Genomic DNA, 23,822 nt, shown 5'->3' on the forward strand with positions numbered 1-23,822 from the left:
GTTAGACATTGTCCACGGTTGCCTGCTCTCAAGTCCCTTCTGTCTCCTTTATTTGTGCACCACGTTGCGTTTCTCAAATTTACCTAAGTCTTCAATAAATTGTCACTTTTGAGACGTGATCTATGTAAAAAGTTATGCCTAGTTTGATGAGTTTTGATAATTGTATAAACTTGTGTAACTATGACTCCAGGAAAGACAAAGATAATTTCACTCCAGAAACTTCTCTCATGCTGTTTCCAGTCAGCTTAACACCTTTGAGAGGTAATCAAGAACTATTGTAAAACTGTGTATTAGTTCTACTTGTTCTTAGCTTTCATAAAATAAAATCAAATAGTATGAACTTTTTTTGTGTCTAGATTCTTTCACTAAGTATAATATTCTTGAGATTTATTCCTGTTGTTGAAATTACCAGCACTTTGTTCATATTTATTCCTGAGGAATGTGCTGTTTTGTGAATATATCATAATTTGTTATCCACTTACCTCTTGATGGATATTTGGGTTGTTTCTAGGTTTAGCTATTATCATTGAAGCTGCTATCAATATTCTTATATAAGTCTTTGTATAAGCATATTTGTTCATTCATCTTAGGTAAATAGTAGAATTCCTAGATCCTAGGTTAGATTTATGTTTAACTCCATGAGAAAATTTCAAACAGTTTTCAAAAGCAGTTGCACCATTTTATACTCATACCATTGAAGGATGAGAGATTCAATTGCTCCACAAATTTGCGAACCTTTATATTATTATTTTCAAGTCTTACTTATCCTACAAAGTGTAGAATGATGTTTCAGTGTAATTTTAATTTGTGTATTCCTAAAGATTAATAGTGTAAACACTTTTTTTTCATGTTTATTGACCATTTTGTATCTTTTGTGAAATGAAAATTAAAGTCCTTTGACCATTTAAAAAAATTTTAATTTTAACTCCAATAGTTAATATACAGTATTGTATTAGTTTCAGGTGTGCACTATAGTAATTTAACACTTCCATACATCACCCTGTGCTCATCACAAGTGTGTTCCTTAATCCCCATCCCCACACCCACCTCCCCTCTGGTAACCATCAGTTTGTTCTCTATGGTTAAGAATCTATTTCTTGGTTTGCCTCTCTCTTTCTTTTTCTTCCCTTTGTTGGTCTGTTTTGTTTTTTAAATTCCACATTTGTGTGAAAACACATAGTATTTGTCTTTCTCTGATTTATTTCACTTAGCACAATACTCTCTAACTCCATCCACATCATTGCAAATAGTAAGACTTCATTGTTTTTTTTAATGGCTGAGTAATAAATACATATAATAAATAAATACTAATTCTTTATCCATTCATCTATCATTGGACACTTGGGCTATTTTCATAGTTTGGCTATTGTAGGTAATGTTTTTGTATTATTTGGGTAAATACCTACTAGTGCAATTGTTGGATCAAATGGTAGTACTATTTTTTACTTTTTGAGGAAACTCCATACTGTTTTCCAGAGTGGCTGCACCAGGTTACATTTCTTTTGGCCACTGTTAAAATAACTTCTCTCTTTATTATTATTTATAATTTTTTATATTTTTGTATATGAGTTCTCTTTCTGATGTGTGTTTTGAAAATATATTTTCCTTATCTGTAGATTGACTGTTTTATTAGTGGTACCTTCTTTCTCCAGCTTTATTGTAGTATAATTAACAAAGAAGATTATAAGATATTTAATAAGTATGCAATGGGATGATTTGTTGCAGACACATTGTAAAAGAATTATTAAAGGTACATTTGGTGTTCAAAATTTTTACTTTAATGAAATAAAATTTATCAATTTTTTTCCTTATAGTATATCCAATTTAAATTGTGTTTAAGAAGTCTTTGTCTAGAGAGTGACATCAGAAAGATGGTAGAATACAATATCCCCAGCTTGTATCCTCCTGTAGCAACAATAGTGTGTCAGCCATCCACAGAAAAAAAGTGCTTTCTGGATCTAGGTAGGAAGCTCCTCTGGTGTTAAAACCAAAGAAGGCCATTTCAAGAGAGGAGGTCCATGTCTAGCTGGCAGGCTTGCAGACCATAGTCATAGCTATGGATCTCAAAGTTGCTCTGTCTCTCTGTGGGCTCAGCTATAACAACTCTGTTTGGCCTTGGTCTTGCCACCAGCACCAATTTATCCCTGATATATAAGGAGGCTACAACACGTCAATAAATGTGATGCACCACATTAGCAGAATGAAGGGGGACGCCTGGGTGGCTCAGCGGTTGAGGGTCTGCCTTTGGCTCAGGACCTGATCCCAGGGTCCTGGGATCAAGTCCCACATCGGGCTCCCTGCAGGGAACCTGCTTCTCCTTCTGCCTATGTCTCTGCCTCTCTCTGTATCTCTCATGAATAAATAAATAAATAATTAACAGAATGAAAGATAAAACCATTGATTATCTCAATAAATGGCAAAAAGAATCCCCACACATTTAACAAAATTCAACATCCTTTCATGATAAAAACCCTCAATAAATTAGGTGACAAAGAAAATACTTCAGCATAATAAATATCATATAATAAATACAATAAATGCCACATAAAGTAAGCCCATTACTAACATCATAGAAAGGCTAAAAACTTTTCCCCTAAAAACAATACACAATACCACTCTCACCACTTCTATTTACCATAGAACTGGAAGTCCTAGCCAGAGAAATTAGGCAGGAAAAATAAATAAAGGGCATCCAAATCAGAAAGGAAGAACTGTTACCATTTGCAGATGAAATGAACTTATGTATAGAAAATTCTAAAGATTCCACCAAGAAACTATTAGAAGTAAAAAATGAACTCAGTCAAGTTGTAGAATAGAAAAACAATATACAAAAGTTACTTGCATTTCTCTACACTAAAAATGAACAGTCTTAAAAAAATTAAGAAAACAATCCTCCTTATAACTGCATCAAAAAGAACAAAATACTTAGAAATAAATTTGACCAAAGGGGTAGAAGATCTTTACATTGAAACTAATAAGTCGCTGATGAAAGCAATTAATCACAAATGGTTGGAAAAATATCCTGTGTTCATGGATTAGAAAAGTTAAGATTGTTAAAATATCCATACTATCCAGAGCAATCTAGAGATTCAATGCCATTCCAATGGCATTTTTCTCAGAAATATAAAAACACAAAAGACTCCAAATAACCAAAGCAATCTTGAGTAAGAGGAGCAAAACTGGAGGCATCATACTTCCTAACTTCAGACTATATTACAAAGCTATAGTATTCAAAACAGTATGGTACTGGCATAAAAACACAGATGGAGACCAATGGAACAGTCTAGACAGCCCAGAAGCCAAACTACACATACACACTGAACTGATCTGTGACAAGGACAGCAAGAGTATACAATAGGAAGAAGATAGTTTCCTTTAAAAAATGGTGTTGAGAAAACTGGATATCCACATGCATAAGAATGAAATTGGACCTTTATCTTACACCATACACAAAAATTAACCCATGACAGATTGAAGACTTAAATGTAAGAGCTGAAAAAAATGTAAGACCTGAAACTTAAGATTCCTATAAGAAAACATTGGGGAAAACTTCCAGATATTGGTCATAACAATGATTTCTTGGATATGACACCCAAAGCACAGGAAACAAAAGCAAACAAAAAAGTGAGATTACATCAAACTCAATGAAAAAGCAACCAATGGGATAGAAGAAAATATGTACAAGTCATATATTTGATAAAGGGCGAATATCCAAAATGTATAAGTAACTCACATAACTCAGTATTTAAAAAAAAGATTTTAAAATGGGCAAATGATTTGAATAGACATTTTCCCCAAAGACATAAATATCCAACAAGTAATAAAAAAGTGCTCAACATCTCTAATCATCAGGGATATGAAAATCAAATTACAATAAAAAAATCACCTCACATCTGTTAGGACATCCATTATTAAAAAAACAAGAGATAATGAATGTTGCTAAGGATGTTGAAACAAATGGAACCCTTGTACACTGTGAGTGGGAATATACATTGGAAACTATGATAGTGTTATGGCAAATATAATAGATGGAAAACATTATAGAAATCCTTCAAAAAATGAAATTGCTGTATGATCCAGCAATCGCACACCTGGGTTAATATCTAAAGGAAACAAAATTTCTATTTCTAAGAGATATCTGTACTCTTATGTTCATTGCAGCACTCTTTACCATAGCCAAGATATTGAAAAATACCTAACTGTCCACTGATGGATGAATGGATGAAAAAAATGTAATACACACACACACACACACACACACACACAACTGAGTATTCTTCAGCCATATAAAAGAAAGTCTGCCGCTTGTAATCACATGGATTGAACTTGGAGGATAGTGTGTTATGTAAAATTAGTTAAACACAAAAAGACAAATACTATATGATCTCATTATATGTGGAATTGAAAAGAGTCAAACTCATGGAAACAGAGTAGAATGATAGTTGCTGAGGGCTGGGAGGTGTTACGGGGGAATTGGATACTGGTCAAAGAGTTCTCAGCTATAAGATGAATATGTTCTGGTGGTCGAATGTACAGTATGGTGACTCTAGTTAATAATACTGTATTACATATTTGAAATATGCTAGAGAGTAGATCCTTTTTGCTCTCCCACTCAAGAAGGTAAATATATGAATTGATGGTTGTGTTAGTTATCTTGATTGTGGTAATTATTTCACAACGTGTATGTTTATCAAATCTTTGTACACCTTAAATATATATTGGTTTTGTCAATTATACCTCAATAAAGCTGAAAAACAAAGAATATATAAGGGATCGTAAGTACTAGAATTATGAGTTTCATGCATTTCCAAGAAAATGTTAAATCAAGTTATACATTTTACGCATTTCTATAAAAGATGACATAAATGGAGATAACAAAATTCTTGTATTATGTGCACATAATGAGAACTTTGACAAAATTGTTAATGCATGCTATCATTTCAAAGAATATTTAAGATTAGGTGTTGCACAAGAAAATTTGAAATGTTCTAAAGTCTTGCGGGTCTTAAATAAAACTGAGATTTTTTTCCCCAAATTTAAGAGCAATCCTAGAAATTGATATGACATTACCAATAACAATCTGTGAAGCTGAAAAAAATGTCTAAAAAGAAAAAAATAGAAATGTTTTTCAACTGTAATAGAGGAAAGTCTAAATTATCTTTGAGTTTTCCCTATAGAAAATATTGCAAAAATTGTCTTTTGAGACAGCAAATTGCAGCTAGAAAATATTTGGGAAAAACTATTATATAAATATGCCAAGAAGATAATTAATGATGTATCTATATGTTTCCTTGATATTGTGATGCTTGTAGTACTTTTGGCATTTTAAAACTTATTTAATTTTCATTCTGAATGCATATATTCATTCACATGTAAAAAGGAGAGAAATTTCTGCCTTCCCCATGTTTATAAGACTATTTTCCTATAATTTCTAGTAGGAGCTTTATGATTCCAGTTTTACAGAAGATCTAAGATTCATTTAAAAATAATTTTTGTAGAGTGAAAATAGGGGTCCATTTTGGTTTTCATAGAAATTTACAATTGTTCAAACACCATTTGTTAAAAGAAAAAACCAAAGCTCTTTTTTTCTAATTGAAGTAACTTCATATGTTAGCAAAATTCATATATGTGTGTATTTTATACATATTTTCTGGACTTTATTTTATTAAGTTGATCTTTAGTCTATCTCCACCATTTCTACACTCACATGATTACAGTAGCTTTTAAAATGTTTTAATATCAAGATTTATAAATCCTCCAGATTTTTTTTTTAAGATTTTATTTATTTATTCATGAGAGACACAGAGAGAGAGAGGCAGAGACAGACACAGGCAGAGGGAGAAGCAGGCTCCATGCAGGGAGCCTGATGTGGGACTCGATCCCGGGTCTCCAGGATCACAGCCTGGGCCAAAGGCAGACGCTCAACCACTGAGCCACCCAGGCGTCCCAATCCTCCAGATTTTTAATTCTTTATATGATAATTTTTTTCCTGTTTCTTTTTAATCTCCTGCTGGTACTTGCTATTGGCTGAACTCAAGCCAAAGTCAGTGAACAAGAGAAACAGTAAATATAAACAATGAAATTGGTCTTATGGGTTATAGACCAGGATGGAGAAGATCAGGAAAAGGATGTGAAGGGGCAAATAGAGGATATCCAGCATAAATTATTTATCTGATTTTTGTCTTGGCCACTTAAAAACAATTATTCTCTTAAATAAATTGAACTAAGTTCTTTGGCCTCATGTTCTATGTATCCAAAGACTTTGCAACATATGATAAACTCAACCATCCTACAACTCCGTAGTTCTAAACATACAGAACTACCTCAATTTATACATGTTTTTATTCCAATACATAATTTTGCATATATAGTAGCTATTTGTTCACTCATATTATTTAAAATAGAGAGGAAGCTTTATAAACTCAAACATTAAGAGTTTAGCCTCTTATTTTTATTTAGTGGCTCCTTAATATATATGCGCAAATTCAATATATGTACTCAGTATATTCAAATAACAATAATAGATATGTTTTATTAAAAAAAGCCTTTGTACAAGGTACATAGCATAACATTTATAGGTAATTTTCTTGTTTAATTCTCATAATACCATATAAGAGAATTATTTTCATAATTAATTTCTCAATGAGAAAACGGAAATTAAACTGATTAAGTATATTCAGAAGGATCATATAACTAGTAGTGGTACTTGGATTCAAGTGCTGGGCTTTCTGACATGAAAGCCTGCTCTCTTGTTGCCTTTTTCTGCCTTGATAAAAGAACACGAAACAACACAAGTTTAAAGACTGTCTTTATTGTTAGAATCCAGAAGAAAAAAAATGAAGAGAAAATAATTCACATTTTCAATTCCAATATGAAGGTCAACCTAAGTGCTCCTTTAGGCAACTTGCCCAGGCTCTACTGTTTCTTCTCTGTAACTGGTTCTTTCACTCATTTGGCACCTCTCTCATATTGAACGATGAGTCCACTTTCAACATTTTTCTGTTAGTGAAAGAGAGAGAGAAAGAGAGAATATTGAGCTTTGAGCCTTTTATTTAGTTATAGTTATTGAAATATTTTCAGGAATAAAGGCTGCAAATCTGTACTCAAAAAAGGGCTGTTTGGTATTCAAAATACCATCCATGTCAAGGTAAGAGCATGTTATTTACAAATTTTTCTTAAGACAAATGCCTACGATGTGTCAATGTCATCTTAAAACCAAAATGCCTATTCCTGTTTTTGATCTGCTACTGCATTAGAAGTGACAAAAAATTAAAGAGCATGAATCTCGCTCTGACTGCCCATGCATTGTTATGTATAGATGGAGAGAAGCCAGCTCCTTCCATATTAGCATTATATGACCTCACTGATCTACTTACTGGGGCACGATATTTCTTCTATCTATTTGTTGGGAAGAATCTGTGTGTGTGTGTGTGTGTGTGTGTGTGTGTGTGTGCATGTGTGAAAATCAGAAATAAAAGGAAAATAACAGGGTAGATAATGAACTGGAGAAAAAAGAGAAAACAGCACCCTTTTTTGGATCTATAATCACAGAGCAAGAAGGAGAGGAGCATTTCATTATCTTTACGGTAAAGTCTCTAACGGTTATCATCTTAAACTGACATCAAAACAAATGTCTCGAACAAGTCATAGGACCTGTTACAGCAAATAGGCACATAGATGTCATTATTAATGAATTCTCTGTCATGGGAGATGTTCTAGAATTAAGACAACTTTGAAATATATTGATCATATGGTACCAAAGTAGAATTTTAATGGAATGCACTCCGAGATCCCTTGCAACTGTTATTTTATAATCTTAAGAGTTGCAAGGGTTAATAAGTGATTCCATCTATATAACGATGAATTTCTGAGATGCTGAGAGAAATTTCTGACTGTCACGATGACAACAGTATAAACACATAGCAGATTTCTGGTCTTTCCATTGTAATTCACAAAAGAAATACAATTTTAGAATCGTAATATTTAAAAATCATTATATTCAACAATCCATCTTACAGATGAAAAACAGAGACTCAGAGAAGCAAATCGACTTATTCAGGGCCCCAGAGCTTCCTATTCATAGACCTGGTAATTAAACCATGGGTTTAGTCCAGTGTTCTATCTTCTATGCGCTAAAGATGGTTTGTAGTTCCAGTGTGCAAGAAAGGGCTACGAAGCTTACTACTTCTTAGAACATCACTGAGTTACATTAGCTATTAATATTTTATTCATTTCATTGCTCCATCAATACAGTGAATAAACTAATATCTTCTTCCCAGAAGTCATATAAATGTTGCTTCATATTTGTAGTATTCAAATGATTATATGGAAAGAAATCCATATATTTCTCATATTTTACACTTTTATATATGAAGAAAGAGATAAAATAGAGAATTTTCAAAAACAAAGCATAGGCTCACAGGAAACTTGAAGTTTATCTAGATATTTAATAGATGGTACTACTACTACTAAGTATGAAGAATATATACTCTCATAATTCAGTGGCGTTAGTAGCTGGTTATCGTTAAACGCTCCACATCAGTAGGTGGTTGCAAACATTTTTAGCTGTAGAGTTGGTCACCTGAAACAAGGCTTCCTGATAATCCATAATAATCTGCAACCAAAGCATCAGGTGAGAAGCCCTCTGCTCCTTGGAGTTCTATGAACTGTCTATAAGACCTCAATTGATCTCCATGACTTATCCAAATCCAAAACTCTCTCGAACTTTCTTCAGATATGCAGGGGATTTGAATTCTCATGATCTCCTCCTCTATTACTGGACCTCCTATTTCCACACTCTTCTCTCTTAAAAATGCAACTCCCTTGCCTATTTCTGCCCACAACCACAATCATTAACTACAACATCCGCTTCTCACAAAATATCCACAAATATGGCATGACTAAGGTATTTCTGATGTGTGGAAGAAGCTGAGTAATGGGAAAAGGTGGAGTAGTCTCTGTCTCTCATGCAGTCAACACCGTAAGATCGAAATTTCTGTAGTTCTGTGGGTTCCTCTCCTGGCTGCTTCCCCATGCAGGAGTTACTTCCTAGGTCCCTCTCTTCACTGCCCCCTATTTCCTCCTCACCTTCCTTTCCCCTTATCTCTCCGAAGGAAAAAAATAATCTCTGCTTGTTCCAAACAAAGAAGTTCCATTCTTTGCTCTCTTTGGATACCCTGGAGGTTTATACTAAACAGTTATGATATTTCTTTTCTAATCTGAACAAAGGCAGTGCTCCTTAGCAATTCTGGGGTATACTTTTAGATAATCATTAATTTGCAGGTTTTCCAGTTCTAAAGTAAACTTAGGGAGGCTACAAGGGGGCTAGATATCTAGAATCCGCTTATGATAGACCCCAAACCACCAGGAGGATTTGCTGGAGCAAATTCTGAGCCTCTACATTTAGGTGAAAAGATAAAATAGGGTTTGCAAATATCCATTCCTCCTTGAATGTTATTCGAGGTATAATTTTATCAAGGTTATTGTGTGTAAAAATTTTAACTTAAATAATCCTAATAATGAAAAGTATAGCGCTTGAGAGTTGCTAAGTCATTTTATAAACATCATTTCACTTAAGCTTCACAAAAACTTTCTAAGATAAATAGGTAGGAAATATCATTAGTTCAGGTTTTTCAGATGCCAAGAGAGTGAGTGACTTTAAAATGGGATTTTAACCTGAGTCCTTCCACATTTGGTTACTCAATTTTACTTACACTTTTCCATGTCTCACCGCCACTGTTTCCTAAGTGGTGATCTCCTTCCTGTTTTGAATTTCTCCAACTTCATCCCCTCTTTGCAACCAAAGGGCTATTTTTAAAATCCAAATCTTCTCACTTTATATTGCTATTAAATTGTTTTAATGCCTTCCCATTGGCTCCTTGATTAAACTCAACACGGCTTATAATCGCAAGCTCTGTCTCCAAGGCTCTCCCACCCTCCTCCCCGATGTTCTCACAATTCTAAGTCATGTACAATCATGTAATTCCTCAATTATACCAACTCCGTCTTTCTGTTTTAGGACTTTGGACAGGTTGTTCTCTCTCCCTAGAAATTTTTTACTTCTAATCTCCACCTCCTCTACTAACCCATTTTATCACAAATTGTCTCACTTTCAATGTCTGGGTTGAGTGTGGCAAACCATACAACATCGCAGCACCACACACATTGCGCTCCGACTACTTTTTCATTCATCTGCTTCAGCTGGTTTCATGAGGGTGGTGGCCTTATCACTTAAGAGTCGCTGAATGAATTAATTCAGGCGTCAGCAAATGACACCTGTGGGCCAGATGTAGCCCGCAAGCTAAGGAATTTTAAATTTTAAAGGATTTTGGCAAGAAAGAGAGTAAGAGAGAGACAAGGAAGAGGGGGGAATAAGGAGAAGGAAGAGGACATACATGGAACTCAAAGGTAAAAAAAATAATAATTTCTTACCTATTTTTTTTACAGGGAAAGCTTGTCCTTTTTAATACACTGAAACAATTAAGATATTTTGATTCTAAATCCTTGACTCTTAACGAATCAGGGTCCTTCTTAAACATCTTCCAAATACCTTTAAAATCTTTTGATTACAGGGGGAAAGTCACCAGTTATATGCACATTCTAAATGTCAGTTCACCTCATTGATTAATAGAAATAATAAAAACCTCGGCTGTGTATTGCCAGGTAACAGTGGCTGCTAGTAGCGTTAACCAGCTTCATGAAACGGATTCAAAAGAGGTGCCTTACATCTGCCAAAAGTATGATGAGCTTGGCAGACTACACAAAAAGTGGAAGAAAACTGTTTTTGAGAGCAAAATCAACCTGGTAATTTTGACTCTTTTATGCTTTGTTTCCCAAAATATTTTATACATCAATTGAGAGGCCATATGCGAAAGAGGAGAAACAAAGCTTTCATTTTAGTTGGCGGCATATCCTCTACTGTTTTTACAAGAAAAGTGTGGTCTAGGTAGTTGTCAAAGGAGGAAACAGTTTTTTATTTCCGCTGCCTTTTAACATGCTTTCAAAGTTGTTATTTAAATAGCTGGCATTCTTAACGTCTATTATGCAGCCGACCACGTGCAGTTTTATGTGTTTTGCTGCTAACAACCATAGTTTCTTTCTTCTCTATCCAAATGGAGATCCTTACCCAAAGGTTTTCACTTTCCAATCTCTCTACTTAGCAAGTTTGTTGCATGCTTGCTGATTCTCCAACACAGCAATTTACAGATTGGGTGATTAAATAAAATAGACTTGTATTGGTCATTGATAATTCTATTTTTTTTTTTTAAGATTTTATTTATTCATGAGAGACACAGAGAGAGAGGCAGAGATATAGGCAGAGGGAGAAGCAGGCTCCCTGCGGGACTCGATCCGGGGACCTGGGATCACAACCTGAGCTGAAGGCGGATGCTCAATCACTGAGCCACCCGGGTGTCCCTGATAATTCTATTTTGAAATATTTTGGCCCCAGGGTTTTTGTAAAATCCTATAAAGATAAATTATTGTACACAGACATTTCATGATGGAGTGTTTTAATAGGCACTGGACAATAGATTATGATAGTTTTTGGTTAATTTTCTTTGTAATATGCATACATTTACTTACATAAGTCATGTCCCTGGAAACTATAGCCCAACAGTTTTACAGTGTAATTTGTGAAAATGTATCCTTTTTTCACTGGGTTGCGTATTGAAAGTCTATCAGCTTTAGAGTGTGATTTATTCCCTGTTAAGCCACAGTATGACCATTCAAAATGATGAACAGCAATCCAGTCAAATCTGACCTATCAGAATTGGTGGGGGGTGAAGGGTCAAGTTATTTGAAAAGAGGGATGAGATAGGCCCTTTTCCGAAAAAAACCTATTACTTTACTTTTTATGGTGGGAATGATTAAAATATTGATTGCCTGTAGTCTTAACATATAGTGAGCTAATAAGAAAAATAAAATCAGAATTCTTGATTCTCAGTTAATTTCTATATATTACTTGCAGTAAGCAATATGTTAGTCTAGCCCTAAGCCATCGGTCAGTACCCTTGACATATCTTTTACTGGGAAGGTAATAGAAAATGCAAAATCTATTATTGGTTAGTCTGGAGAACTTAAATCATAGATTCACCATTGAGGAATTAGGTGCAATTAGGGCTCAGAATACAGTAACTGACTTTTATTTTTTAAATAATTCTCATTCATTTACTCAATCACATAGCATGTGGAGCACCTAATATATACTATATTTCAAGATAAATAAGATGGTGTCTTTCATCAAGGAACAGTTTAATTGGGGAGAGCAACCTGCAGTATTATCCATGCATATAGTGTTAGAAGTATAAAAAATGGCCCATAAAAAATGCAGACTAGTTAGGAAATAAGTCTATCTAGTGCATTTCTTATGAGGTTCATATTGGCAAATCACCAAATAACTGATGAAAGGATAGAAGGAAAATATGTTTGAACTTAAAAAAAACACCTCACAATTTTCCAAAGAGAACATTCAAACACTCTAAATATTCTTTTGGTGTTGTTGTTTTGTTTTGCACCTGGACAGGTAATTAGATTAAAGGCAAGAAAGACCTGTCAGAGGTTAGTATCATAACGTTTAGTTTATAGCTTAAGCTCCTATGATAAAATGTATCGTACACATTTTTGTTTAGCAAATTGATTTCTAGAATATAGTGAATAGTTGTTAGATGTGAATGAATTAGTTTAATAATAATAATAATAATAATAAAACTAATATTACCTACCTTTAATTGAGTTTTAGTTAAACCCTACTGAGTGTCTTAAATCTATTTTTTCCATTAAATCCTTTCAACAACATGTTGAGCTGGATGCTATCATTAGCACTACTTTATAGACGATGGAACTAAAGCACAGATGTGTTAAGTAACTGGAAGGGCAGATAAGCAAGGTATTGGTCAAAGTTGATTGACTCAAAGATATACTTTTAATCACTGTATTTTACATAGGTAAAGGCAAAAGTAATTATATATGAAAAGTCAATAACAAAGGACGTAGGCTTAGGTTGATACACTATCATTTGGGCATATTCATTCACACATATTTCTTTGAAAGTAAAATTCAAGATCTTTTGTTGTTTTCCCTGAGTTTTTGACCTGCTAAATCCTAACTGTGCAATTCTGCTCTATTTTATGTGCTCATCTGAACTTGGGTCAAATCAGGACGGAGTAACTTTAGGATAAAGTGGGAATGCATTGTTCGAGACAAACCAAGATGGGGGTTGATGAGCAATAATTAAATACTAGATACAAAATGTTTGTGGGTTAAACTATATGATATAAAGTCAGATTCTAGCTGATAAATAGTCATTTTCCTCCTTATTTCTTGGAAAAATTGTATATAACTGTTGCCAAGAATCACACACTTGGGCGAATTTTGAAGTTAAATGTCCCATTTTCTTTTCTCACACATACCTCTTGGACTACTTCTAGGAGACCATGTGTCCTTAGCACCTTTTTAGCCCCTTGTGAACTTTGATTTTAGGATGCCCTGTGTGGTCCATCCTATGAGTAAGATCACTTCAATATTCCCATTTTGCCTGGACTTCTTGGGGCCTCTCAGGACCCAGAAGCCTAGTTTTACATTTTCACCAAAAACTGAATTTTGATTATAGTATCTGTGTTAATTTCCTATTGCTGCTGTAACAAATTACCACAAATTTGGTGGTTTAAAGTTAACACAAATTTATTTTCTTACACTTCTGGGGATCAGAAATCTGAAATGGGTCTTTTGTGGCTAAAATCAAGGTGTCAGAAGAGCTATGTTTTTTTTCCTCAAAGCTCTAGAGGAGAATCTGTTATTTCTTTGTCTATCTTCTAACAAGCTGCCTGCATTCATTGGCTCATGGCTGCATCAATTTGACTTCAGCTTCTGTTGTTATATCTGCTTCTCTAACTCTGACTCTTCTCTCTCTTTCCTGTATAAGGACCCTTGTAATTACATTGGATCCATTTGGATAATCTCTCCATTTGAAGATCCTTTACTGAATCACGTCTGCATTTTCTTTTTTCCAAGTAGGGTTCTGGGATGAGGATGTGGACATCCTCGGAGGAACCATCATTCTATCATAGTATCTTTTATTTGGGACAACATGTCAAAGCAAGCTCTCCTTGTTTCATATATTCTCTCCCTCTCTCTCAAATAATAAAAAAAAAAAAATCTTAAAAAAAAATCTATGGTGTGAAACAGTAATCAATTTAAAAAATGACCAGTCCTTCCTCCCTGTGCAAAAACACAGTTCTGCACAGAAACTATGAAACAAGCAGACCTTGCTTTGGGTAGGTTGGTGCTCCAACACTCACTAAAGGTTTGTAAAATATCATTTGATTATCCTTACTTTTATTTTCTTAGGGAATCATTGACATGTAAAAGCCATTTTATTGTTATAGAAACAAGTAAGAAAATTTTTGTTCTTAAAAAAAGTTGCAAAACATATTTCATTTCTATATTTTTAATTTTAATTTGATTATTATTTTTTTAGGGAGGGAGGGATGGCAGTGGAAGAGGAAGAGATCATTATCTGATCCAAAATTAAGAGTTGGCTACCTGACTGAGCCATTTAGGTGTCCCTCTTTTTAATTGTTAAGATGAAATAATGGACATCTGTGTATAATGGTTTTGATTTTATTTAAAAAGAAAAAGATGAACTTAGCTCCTTTCTGTGAGCTATTGTGCCAATGAGCCTTCATCAACTGAGCACTATGAGACCCTGATATTACATCTTGAAAATTGTCTAGATTTATCATAAGAGAACCTCAACATTTATTTAGTTAGGTGCAACCAACATCCACTTACTGCCTGCTGTGAACTGGGCATTACACTACAAACTAGCACTGCGAATATAAATGAGATATAAACCTTGACTTCAAGATGTTTATATTTCAGCACAACATTCAAATTCTATTCGGATATAAGAAGAACACGCCTGCCTAGTGGTAACACCTACATAAATACATTTGGTTCCTGTCCTGGGGAACTCAGAATCTAATGAAGAAAGCAGGCAAGTGAACAAGAAATGTGTGTTAAATGGAAGAGCTTTAGCATGGACACAATCATCAGGCAAGTGGCCTTGCAGGATTGGTGGTATGGGCCAACTTACTGTACTCCAAAGTGTGTTTGCCACCCTTGTTAGATCCAGAAACTGGGCAATATCGATGTAATCAGGGGGAGATGATCAACCTTTCAAAAAGGAAATAATGACTAAATTCTGGACACTAATGGATAAATCACTAAAGATACTCTTTTGCAATGGCCGGAATAGAATCTTCATATTCCCTTTCCAAGATACTGTCCTTTCTAATGATGAGGAATAATATCAGAGACTTATACAGAGCTTCCTCTGGGCTACATATTTACTTATTCCATCCTCAACACAACCTTATGAAGCAGAGTAATAAAGATGGGAATCAAGTGTTATGGAAACAAAAGAGTCAGATGTAAATGTTTTAAGGCCTTATCAATAGACACATGTGAATTCATGAAACTCATGTTTCATTCCAGTATGGCTTATAGTAAGATTCCTCCAAGTGATGGAGGTGATCGCATATATAGATAAGAACATATTTAATTTCTCTCATTTCAGGATTTATCTGAAAGATCTCTCAGTGCCATCCAGTTGTAAAAATGGTTATGATTCCATAAAGAACCCTTCCATTTCCGTGTATATAAAGTTTTTGTCTTAATTGCAGAGTTAATGTTATTTCCCGATGTAGCTATTAGAGTTAATCTCTATGTACAATTTGCTTATTACAGTAAAGCTTGGCTATCTGGAGACCAGGCATCCTAAAACCTCAGGCTTTGGTCCAAATCTGAAGACAACTGGAGAAAACATGCACACACAGCATCACCTCTGCCCATTTCCTTTCTATCATGGAGACTTGTTTCCTGTAGACACTTGAAATAAACAAATGAACAAGCCTGGATAAAATGAGGATTGAACATTACAGCCTCATGTTGTAATTGATTAGTTCTTCAACAGGAAAAGAGGAAGATTAAAGTCTAGGCAAAATGAGATTTGTGTGTGTGTGTGTGTGTGTGTGTGTGTGTGTGAAAGGGTAGCATGTATTATGTAAAAGGAAATAATGAGATTAAAAGGGAGAAAAGAAGAAAGAAGGGAGAGAGCAATGGGAATTAATAGGATCTTTTCTCTTACTGATGTTAAGGAAAATGAGAATTAGGAGAGGAGGGGTCTGTAACTGATTCAGGGAATCCTAATTAAAAACAATGTAATAATAAGGCCTGAGGGACAAACTAACCCAGAAAAATCTTCAGTAGAAAAGGTCTAGATGCTAAAGATGAGTGGAAGATTAGGAAAAATGTTCAATCTCCTAGAATTAGAGGCCAAAATCAAAACTAGAATGGATCCCAGCATTGAAACAAGACAGCAAGGTGAAAAACAAGTAAACTGAGATATAAAGCAAAGGAGAAAAGAGTTCTGTGTAATAGTTTATAACTCAGCAGCACTTGGGATTTCCTTTTGGATAAGCAGGAAGTCTTTGCAATGGTGGCTAAGTAAGTTTTAAAGAGTCAGCCACGGATTTACCTGCTGTCATGATTACATATAAACAAACCTTCAATTGAAGGTTATGGACAGCAGATACTGAAACAGTGATGAGCAAGGTAAAATAAAAAGGCAGCATGAGATACTTTCTAAAGCTCAAATGTTCATTTCTTAACAGGATAGCGTATTACTGTGTGTGTGGGGAGCATTAGGCAGCATCTATGCATCATCACTACAGACTTCCTGACATCACTGACACTTCAGTGCAAGTGGTTTTGAAAGGGCTCTGTCTCCATTAAACTGTTGAAACCACCCATCGCAGGAACCATTGACCCTATGAAGGGTGAGATCACATGTTTGGTATCTATGGCTTAAGACCATCTCCTATTAAGTGTGAAGTGCCACAAGGCCTGCCTGACTTCCCACCAACTACCCCAGGCTATGTCATTACCCATATTAAATCCTGTGGTTAATCACTATACCAACTCCTGTATACACGCTTGATTCCATTGGGTTCTCTCCCTTCATCAGGGCAAAACTACCATCTTAGTTATTATTTTTTTAAAAGATTTATTTATTTATGATAGACATAGAGAGAGGCAAAGACACAGGCAGATGGAGAAGCAGGCTCCATGCAGGGAGCCCGACGCGGGACTCGATCCCAGGACTCCAGGATCACGCCCTGGGCCAAAGGCAGGCGCAAAACCGCTGAGCCACCCAGGGATCCCCTACCATCTTAGTTAAACCCAACTCTTTGCCAGCTTCACGCCTGTCTCTGTATAGCTGAATGTGACTGAAGAAAACACATAACCACACTGCGTTAAATGCATGACTCCAGCCTCAACTGAGTGCTTACTACCATGTCACGATAATATCATACTTCCACAATTTGATTGCCTTCTCACTCTTCAGAGTGAGAGTCATCTAAATCCTTGCTACTCAAAGCCTAGGCCATGGGCCTACAGCATTGTTATTACCTGGGGGCATTTTAGAAATGCAAAATCTCATTCCTCATGCCAGACAATTCTTATGCACATTAAAGTTTGAGAATCACTGATCTTCTGACTTCTCTCTTACTCTGCTCTAACCACATTGGCTTCCAGCTATTCCTAAAACATTACCAGGCACACTTCTGCCTTAGTGTCTTTGCACTGACTCTTCCCTCTGCTTACAATACTCCTTTCTCAGGTATCCATGTGCTAATTTCATCATTTCCTCAAGCTTTGTTCAAATATTACTATCTTACTGAGTTCTAACCTGACCATCCTATGTTATTCTAACTCATTCTCCTTGTCACAACTGATTACGCCCTGTATGCCCCACAGTTTTCATTTCTATTGTACCCGTCACTTTCTAGCATACTATGCTATGTTGTTAGCAAAGCTATTTATTATTTATTATCCCTCTTACCTCTCTTGAATAAGCACAACAGATAGACATTATTATTCCTGCTACAAACAAAGGAGTCAGAGCTCTGCAAAATTAAGTCATGTGTATACATACATATGGTGGAAGTTTGGTGGTATAAGTGGTACACAGAACTATTTGCTTCTTTTTTTTAAGATTTTATTTATTTATTTACTTATTTATTTATTTATTTATTTATTCATTCATTCATTCATGAGTGACACCCAGAGAAAGGCAGAGACATAGAGGGAGAAGCAGGCTCCCCAGATGAAGCCTGATGCAGGACTCGATCCCAGGACCCCGGGATCACACCCTGAGCCAAAGGCACACGCTCAACCACTGAGCCACCCAGGCCTCCCTATTGGCTTCTCAATGCCTTATTCTGATGGCCTTCCTTCAGTCTACCATCCTTGGGCATGTGGAAATAAGAGACACCACCTCCTTTATCAGAAAGTTCATAGTCTGGTAAAACAGTCTAACTATATCATTACAACAATATAGGATAACAGGTAAACCAGAGTTAGAGAACTTTGTTAAAGGAGCACATGTGAAGCATCTCGCCTGGTGTATTGGACTAAATGTAATAATCGAAATATTTCTATTGCAGGTGAAGACCATTTCTCTAGCAATAAGCTAAGCCATGAAACATTATAGTTAAGACTCCTTCTCTCATAAAACGCTCTGGGCACGAGCAGCATACTAGTTAGGTAGCTCAGGGAATTCATTCTACATCAACAATTACAAAGGAAAGCTGAAGAGCCACAACAGAGAAAGATCGGGCTAATTTTGAAACCAGAAAGGAGAAAAGCAGACCGAGGAAAGAAAATCTGTACTAACATCTAAAATGGCAGCTGTAAAAAACTGATAGCAGCAAATAAATACATTAAATTCAAAGCAAACAAACTGATAGCAGGAGGCCTGGCCCGGTGTGATAGTCCAGAAGAGCAGGCCAGCCCTTAAGAGTCAGACTGAACACATTCCAATCCCATTCCTACAACTCCCTCACTGTGTGAATCCTTCAGGCTCTCCAAGCTACGTGTTGAAAAACAGCAACAATAGTGAATGTGTAATTGTACTGCCAAACTCACAGCGTTGTGGTGAGGATTAAGTGCTAGGCACTTTGCTTATCATGTATTCATTTATTTATTTATTTATTTTTAAAAGATTTTATTTATTTATTTGTTTTTATTTATTTATTCATGAAAGACACACAGAGATAGAGAGAGGCAGACAGAGAAGCAGGCTCCCTGCAGGGAGCCTGACGTGGGGCTCGATCCTGGGACTCCAGGATCACACCCTGAGCTGAAGGCAGGCGCCAAACTGCTGAACCACCCAGCGATCCCCAGGTTTTATTTATTTATTTGACAGAGAGAGAGAGAGAGAGAGAGAGAGAGAAGAAGCAGGGGGGTGGCAGGCAGAAGGAGAAGCAGGCTCCCCACAGAGCAAGGAGCCCCTGTGCATGGCTCTATCCCAGGACCCGGGAATTGTGACCTGAGCCACCTAGGTGTCTGCTTAGCATGTATTTAATAATAACAGCTGTTATTGTCAATCAATAAAATCTGTATCTGCCTAATGCAGACATTCTTGAGCTCTCTATCAGAAGCTTTCGGAAGCTTTAGTTGTGAAGACTCTGAGTCACTATGGGTCTGGGGTCTGGGACAGGCATTTGTATTTTTTAAAAGCTCTGCAGAGGATGCTCATGCATAGCCAGCATAGAGCTAACTAATGCAGCCTCCATGTGCACATTGATTTTCAACTTCATGCCTAAGGAGCGCCTAATTAGCAGGTTGCAAATGCAGATTCTCAGGCCTCTCTCCACAGCATTTGTGATCAGTGGATCTGGAGGGGGACCCAGGAATGATAGGATGAAGCAGGACCCAGATTGTACCTGGAAATGCACGGGTCCCAGCCATCCTTTGCGTTCATGGTTCTCCATGAACAGATTTGAAAATCTGCCCTAAACTCACCGGGGGGTGGGGTTGGGGGTAAAATATTTTTAAGAACGCATGTGGACTAAACCATGTGATTTTTGAAAGGATATTTTAGTATTTTAGTGATTCAAACATACACATAACTTAAAAAGTCAGATTTTGCTCTTCTAAATCATCCAGAAAAGTACTCTAAGACTGTGGTATTTTTTTTTTTCCCTCCACAGAAGCATTTCTACCTAGAGTCTCCAGAAAGCACAAACAGCTAAGCGGTACAACCTGGGTAAGGGAGGCTGGAAGTAATATCGGGTGTTGCAATCAAGTAATCAGGGCTCCACGTTTTCTGTGCAGAAAGGGATCTTTGTGAGGTGGGACTCAAATAGGAAGCTCCAATAACATTTTGTTGAACAGAAATGGACCAAACTGCCCTCTTCCTGCCAGAAGGCTTAATAAGCTAGCCTCTTACGCCCTCGCACAGTTCAGAGGGGCCCAGAGAGAGTCAAAAGGCACAGAGAAGAGAGCGTGCAGAGCGGAAAGGCCATTCCCAGGCAATAAGTGGCTGTGGCTGGCATTTTTCAGAGCTGTTGCAAGAAGAGCAAATCTTCTTAAATCCCAGAATTGTGCAGACAATGGAGTAGCTACAGGTTATAGAAATACCACTGATAAAGCCTCCAAAGAATGTGAATGTAAGGCAGCTCTCTCCAGGGAGTGTGAGAATTTTCTGCTATTAAAATTAATAACCTTGGTTCCGATCTAATACGGGACATAGAAAGTGTGAGATGCAGAAGAGGTCAGCAGATGGCAGCACCAGATGAGGAGGAAGAGGATCCCCAGGGCCTGGCAAAGAACCATTTCCCTTATCCCCTGCACCTGGCAAGAGGGAGCGCACATGCACACTGTGCTCACTTATGGGTTTTGATATACATCCATACATTGACAGGGGTTTGTTTTTGAAAACTGTTTATGGCTTTTTCTAAAATCCACGTGTCCTCTTACCTTATACTAATCCTTTTGTTTCTTCACCTGTTTCCACATAGATGGTTACCTTAAAAAAGCTTACTCCTTGCTACGTGCACCTTACACACGTACAGTCCAGCTGTGGGGCAGTTTTATAGAGCTAAGGTAGTCTCTTTGGCAATATTAAAAGAAGAAAAAGTAATCTCCTTTCTTTGTATATGATTTTTGCTTTAAAGTTCCATACTCTTATTGGTAGTTGCCAGAAAATAGCATTGTTCTAGAACTTTCAATTATGGCGCGTATTCGTAAGAATCTTGGAGGCTGTTCATGCAAAAGTTGAAGATTTCTATGATGGTGGCAAGGGTTGTAATGGAAAAGAAAATCATGAGCCATTTTACCAAATGTCCAACAAACAGAAATAATCAGAAGGTCACTGGGTGACAGCAGAAAAAAAAAAATTGGTACCAAAAATCACACATCAAATGAAGAAAGATTTTGCACTCAAGAAAAAAAGTTAATACATGGAGAGGCAGCAATGGTGAGCTAAGAGAGTGCCAAAGTGCCTTTTGCTCTCGGACGTAACAGAACCAAGGTGTATGAGTGTGAAGAGGCGGTACTTGGCTGGTCTCCAGGGAGGCTATGCCCTGGCTTGGTTTTGGTTAGTGTGAGGAGGCTTGAGGAAACACTGCGTGAAGAAGGTGTAGATAAATATGTTCATCACAGAACTAGGATTCTAGAGAGTCCCAGGATTAACTGAAAGGAAAATCAACCTGAGTCGAAAAGAAGAGCCCACTGACGTGTATGGATAATGGGATTGACAAAGTCGTGTCCTACGGTGTCTTGCATTTGTCCAGTGGCCAAAGTTAAACGTGGGAAGGGACATACTTAATAATGATAGTTTTTGACGCTGCATTTCAGGAAGATGTGGCTATTAGATTCAGCATGCAGACGGTATATTCCTGATTCTTTCGCTATGTTGGTTAGGTGTGGTTTGCTTTAGGATTTGGGGGTTGATGGTGATTTCTCCCTATGGGCAAAGCCAGGAAAATATTTGCCTGTTGAGCTCTTTAAGCTTCAAGTGTAATCCCAGCTGCTCGATAAGATGAAGAAGCTATTGAGGGCATTGAAGTTGGATAAAAATGGTCCTTAAATACAATTTTTTTTTTTGTCGGTGGTTGTAGGATATTAGTTCAATCCTGAATTCTTACCTCATTATTTCATTTAATCCCTAAACAATCCAGCAATTTGTATATGATGAATGATGAGGCTGAAATAATGGTGAGAGACCTGTAAGCACGCCCAATTTCTTCTCCACCGGAGGAAGACATGGGGAGGTCATCACTCGTACCTGGAGTTCTATTAAAGGTGGATTTAGGGAGAGTCTGAAGAAAAGCGTGGCCCACTGTCACATTAGCAGTAGTACAATATCTTCTTCAGAGAGGGATCAAGGCTTTGGTGGTTCAAGAATATACTTTTCTCAAAACACTCCAGCAAATGTTTGAAACAATGAGGAATATTTTATTTTCATATTCATCACAGAACACATAAATTTGGATAAGTCTGCAGGCTGATAATGAGGTATACGGTCATTGTGTCATTGACATTAAAATTATTGATAATTTTTTAAAAAATAATGGCAGTAAAAGCCCAAGGGGTTATACAGCAGCTGTGAAGAAGGTGATTGCCTAAAGAGTAAGAACAACATCACTTGGCAAGATATGGCCCTTTACTTGATCGCTAAACTTAAATTACATTGCCCAGGAAGTCATTCAGCTTTATGCATTATTAAATCTTTATTTTAAAAAAGAGCAAAAGATCTACAATATGACATTAGAGGGGAAGAAATGCCAGTATGCTGTCACACTTATAGCTGGCATCATCTGCAATGGAGAGCCCCCCCCCCACTATCTTCTATCCATCTCCAGGGGCGATGGGCCTTCTTCAGCCTGCTCTGGGGGTGATGGTTTTTGCTGCCATTCCTTCAGTGGCTTTTGTTCCATAGGATCTGGCATCTACGTTTGGGGGGGCGGGGTGCTTCCAGCTTTTCCTACAAGAAGGACCTCTTCCTTCCTCCAGGGCTGCACCACTGGGTGAAGCTTTCTTTAGTCACCAACCCCGCCAGGGCTCTTTCTCATTAGCATCCGTTGGAAGCCTGTAGAGAAGAGACGGGTAAGTGGGTGCAAATTCCCCTTGTGTCTGGACTCCCACACAGTGTGTTCTCCTGTGAATTGCCTTTAGCAATTTATGACCATTGTAGTTGAATTCTTCTCACCCCCTTGTGTGCACCTGGCACCCACCTCTTTCTCTTCTCACACTCTGGACCACAGGTCATGTGTGTTCACGTCCTGTCTCTGTTGGAGAAACCTGACTTTCCTTTGACTTCACGCAACTTCACTGTCTCATGGGTTTAAGAGAAGTTATGATTCTGTAGTTTGTCAGGCGTTTTCTTGTTCTCAGGGTAGGAACTATACTCTCCATGTCTCCATGTCCTAGGCAAAAGTGCCAGACTCTGGAGCTTTTTTTCAATATTTAATATTTGCTGTCTTGCTCTTTCTTTTCTATGTTTTGGGTGAAGTCTTCAATACTGCCTCTGAAATTTTCCAGTCTGGAGTTTTTCTTTTTTTAGTTGTTTTTAGTAATTATAATTTTCTTCCAGGACTACTTATTTTTTCATACATTTCTGTTCTTCATTTATATCTGTTTTTGATTCCTAGTTTTTGTTTTTTATGGGTGTCATTTCTTCTTCTATCTCTTTGATAATATTAAATGTACTTAGGTTAAAGTGATTTTTAGATTGCTCTGTTATTTTCAATTACCGTGAGTGAATTTGTTTCTTGGATTGTAGTTTTTGTTAATTGATTTTCTCAAATAATAGTTTGGTTTTTTTTTTTTTTTGAATACTAATTTGCAGCCTTTTTTTGAGGAGTTGCTTTCTGTGTGTGTGTGTCTGTCTGTCTGTCTCAGCCCGTTGCCTCTCCCAAGTGATTTTATTGGTCTCTTTATTCCCTGGGTTCTAAATCCAGAGATGATCTCAT

General features: G+C 36.7%; 1 long non-coding RNA gene across 1 annotated transcript; it reads right to left on the reverse strand.

Annotated features, from left to right (window-relative positions):
- Nucleotides 1-6,791: 6,791 nt before the first annotated feature.
- LOC118353272 (uncharacterized) lies at nucleotides 6,792-21,048 on the reverse strand. The gene is made up of 2 exons (XR_004811946.2): nucleotides 20,827-21,048; nucleotides 6,792-6,999 (listed from the first exon to the last, which is right to left on the reverse strand). It is a non-coding gene; the product is annotated as an uncharacterized LOC118353272 (long non-coding RNA).
- Between the last annotated feature and the right edge of the window lie 2,774 nt (nucleotides 21,049-23,822).

Source organism: Canis lupus, chromosome 34, assembly GCF_003254725.2.
Source record: "Canis lupus dingo isolate Sandy chromosome 34, ASM325472v2, whole genome shotgun sequence".
NCBI lineage: Eukaryota > Metazoa > Chordata > Mammalia > Carnivora > Canidae > Canis > Canis lupus.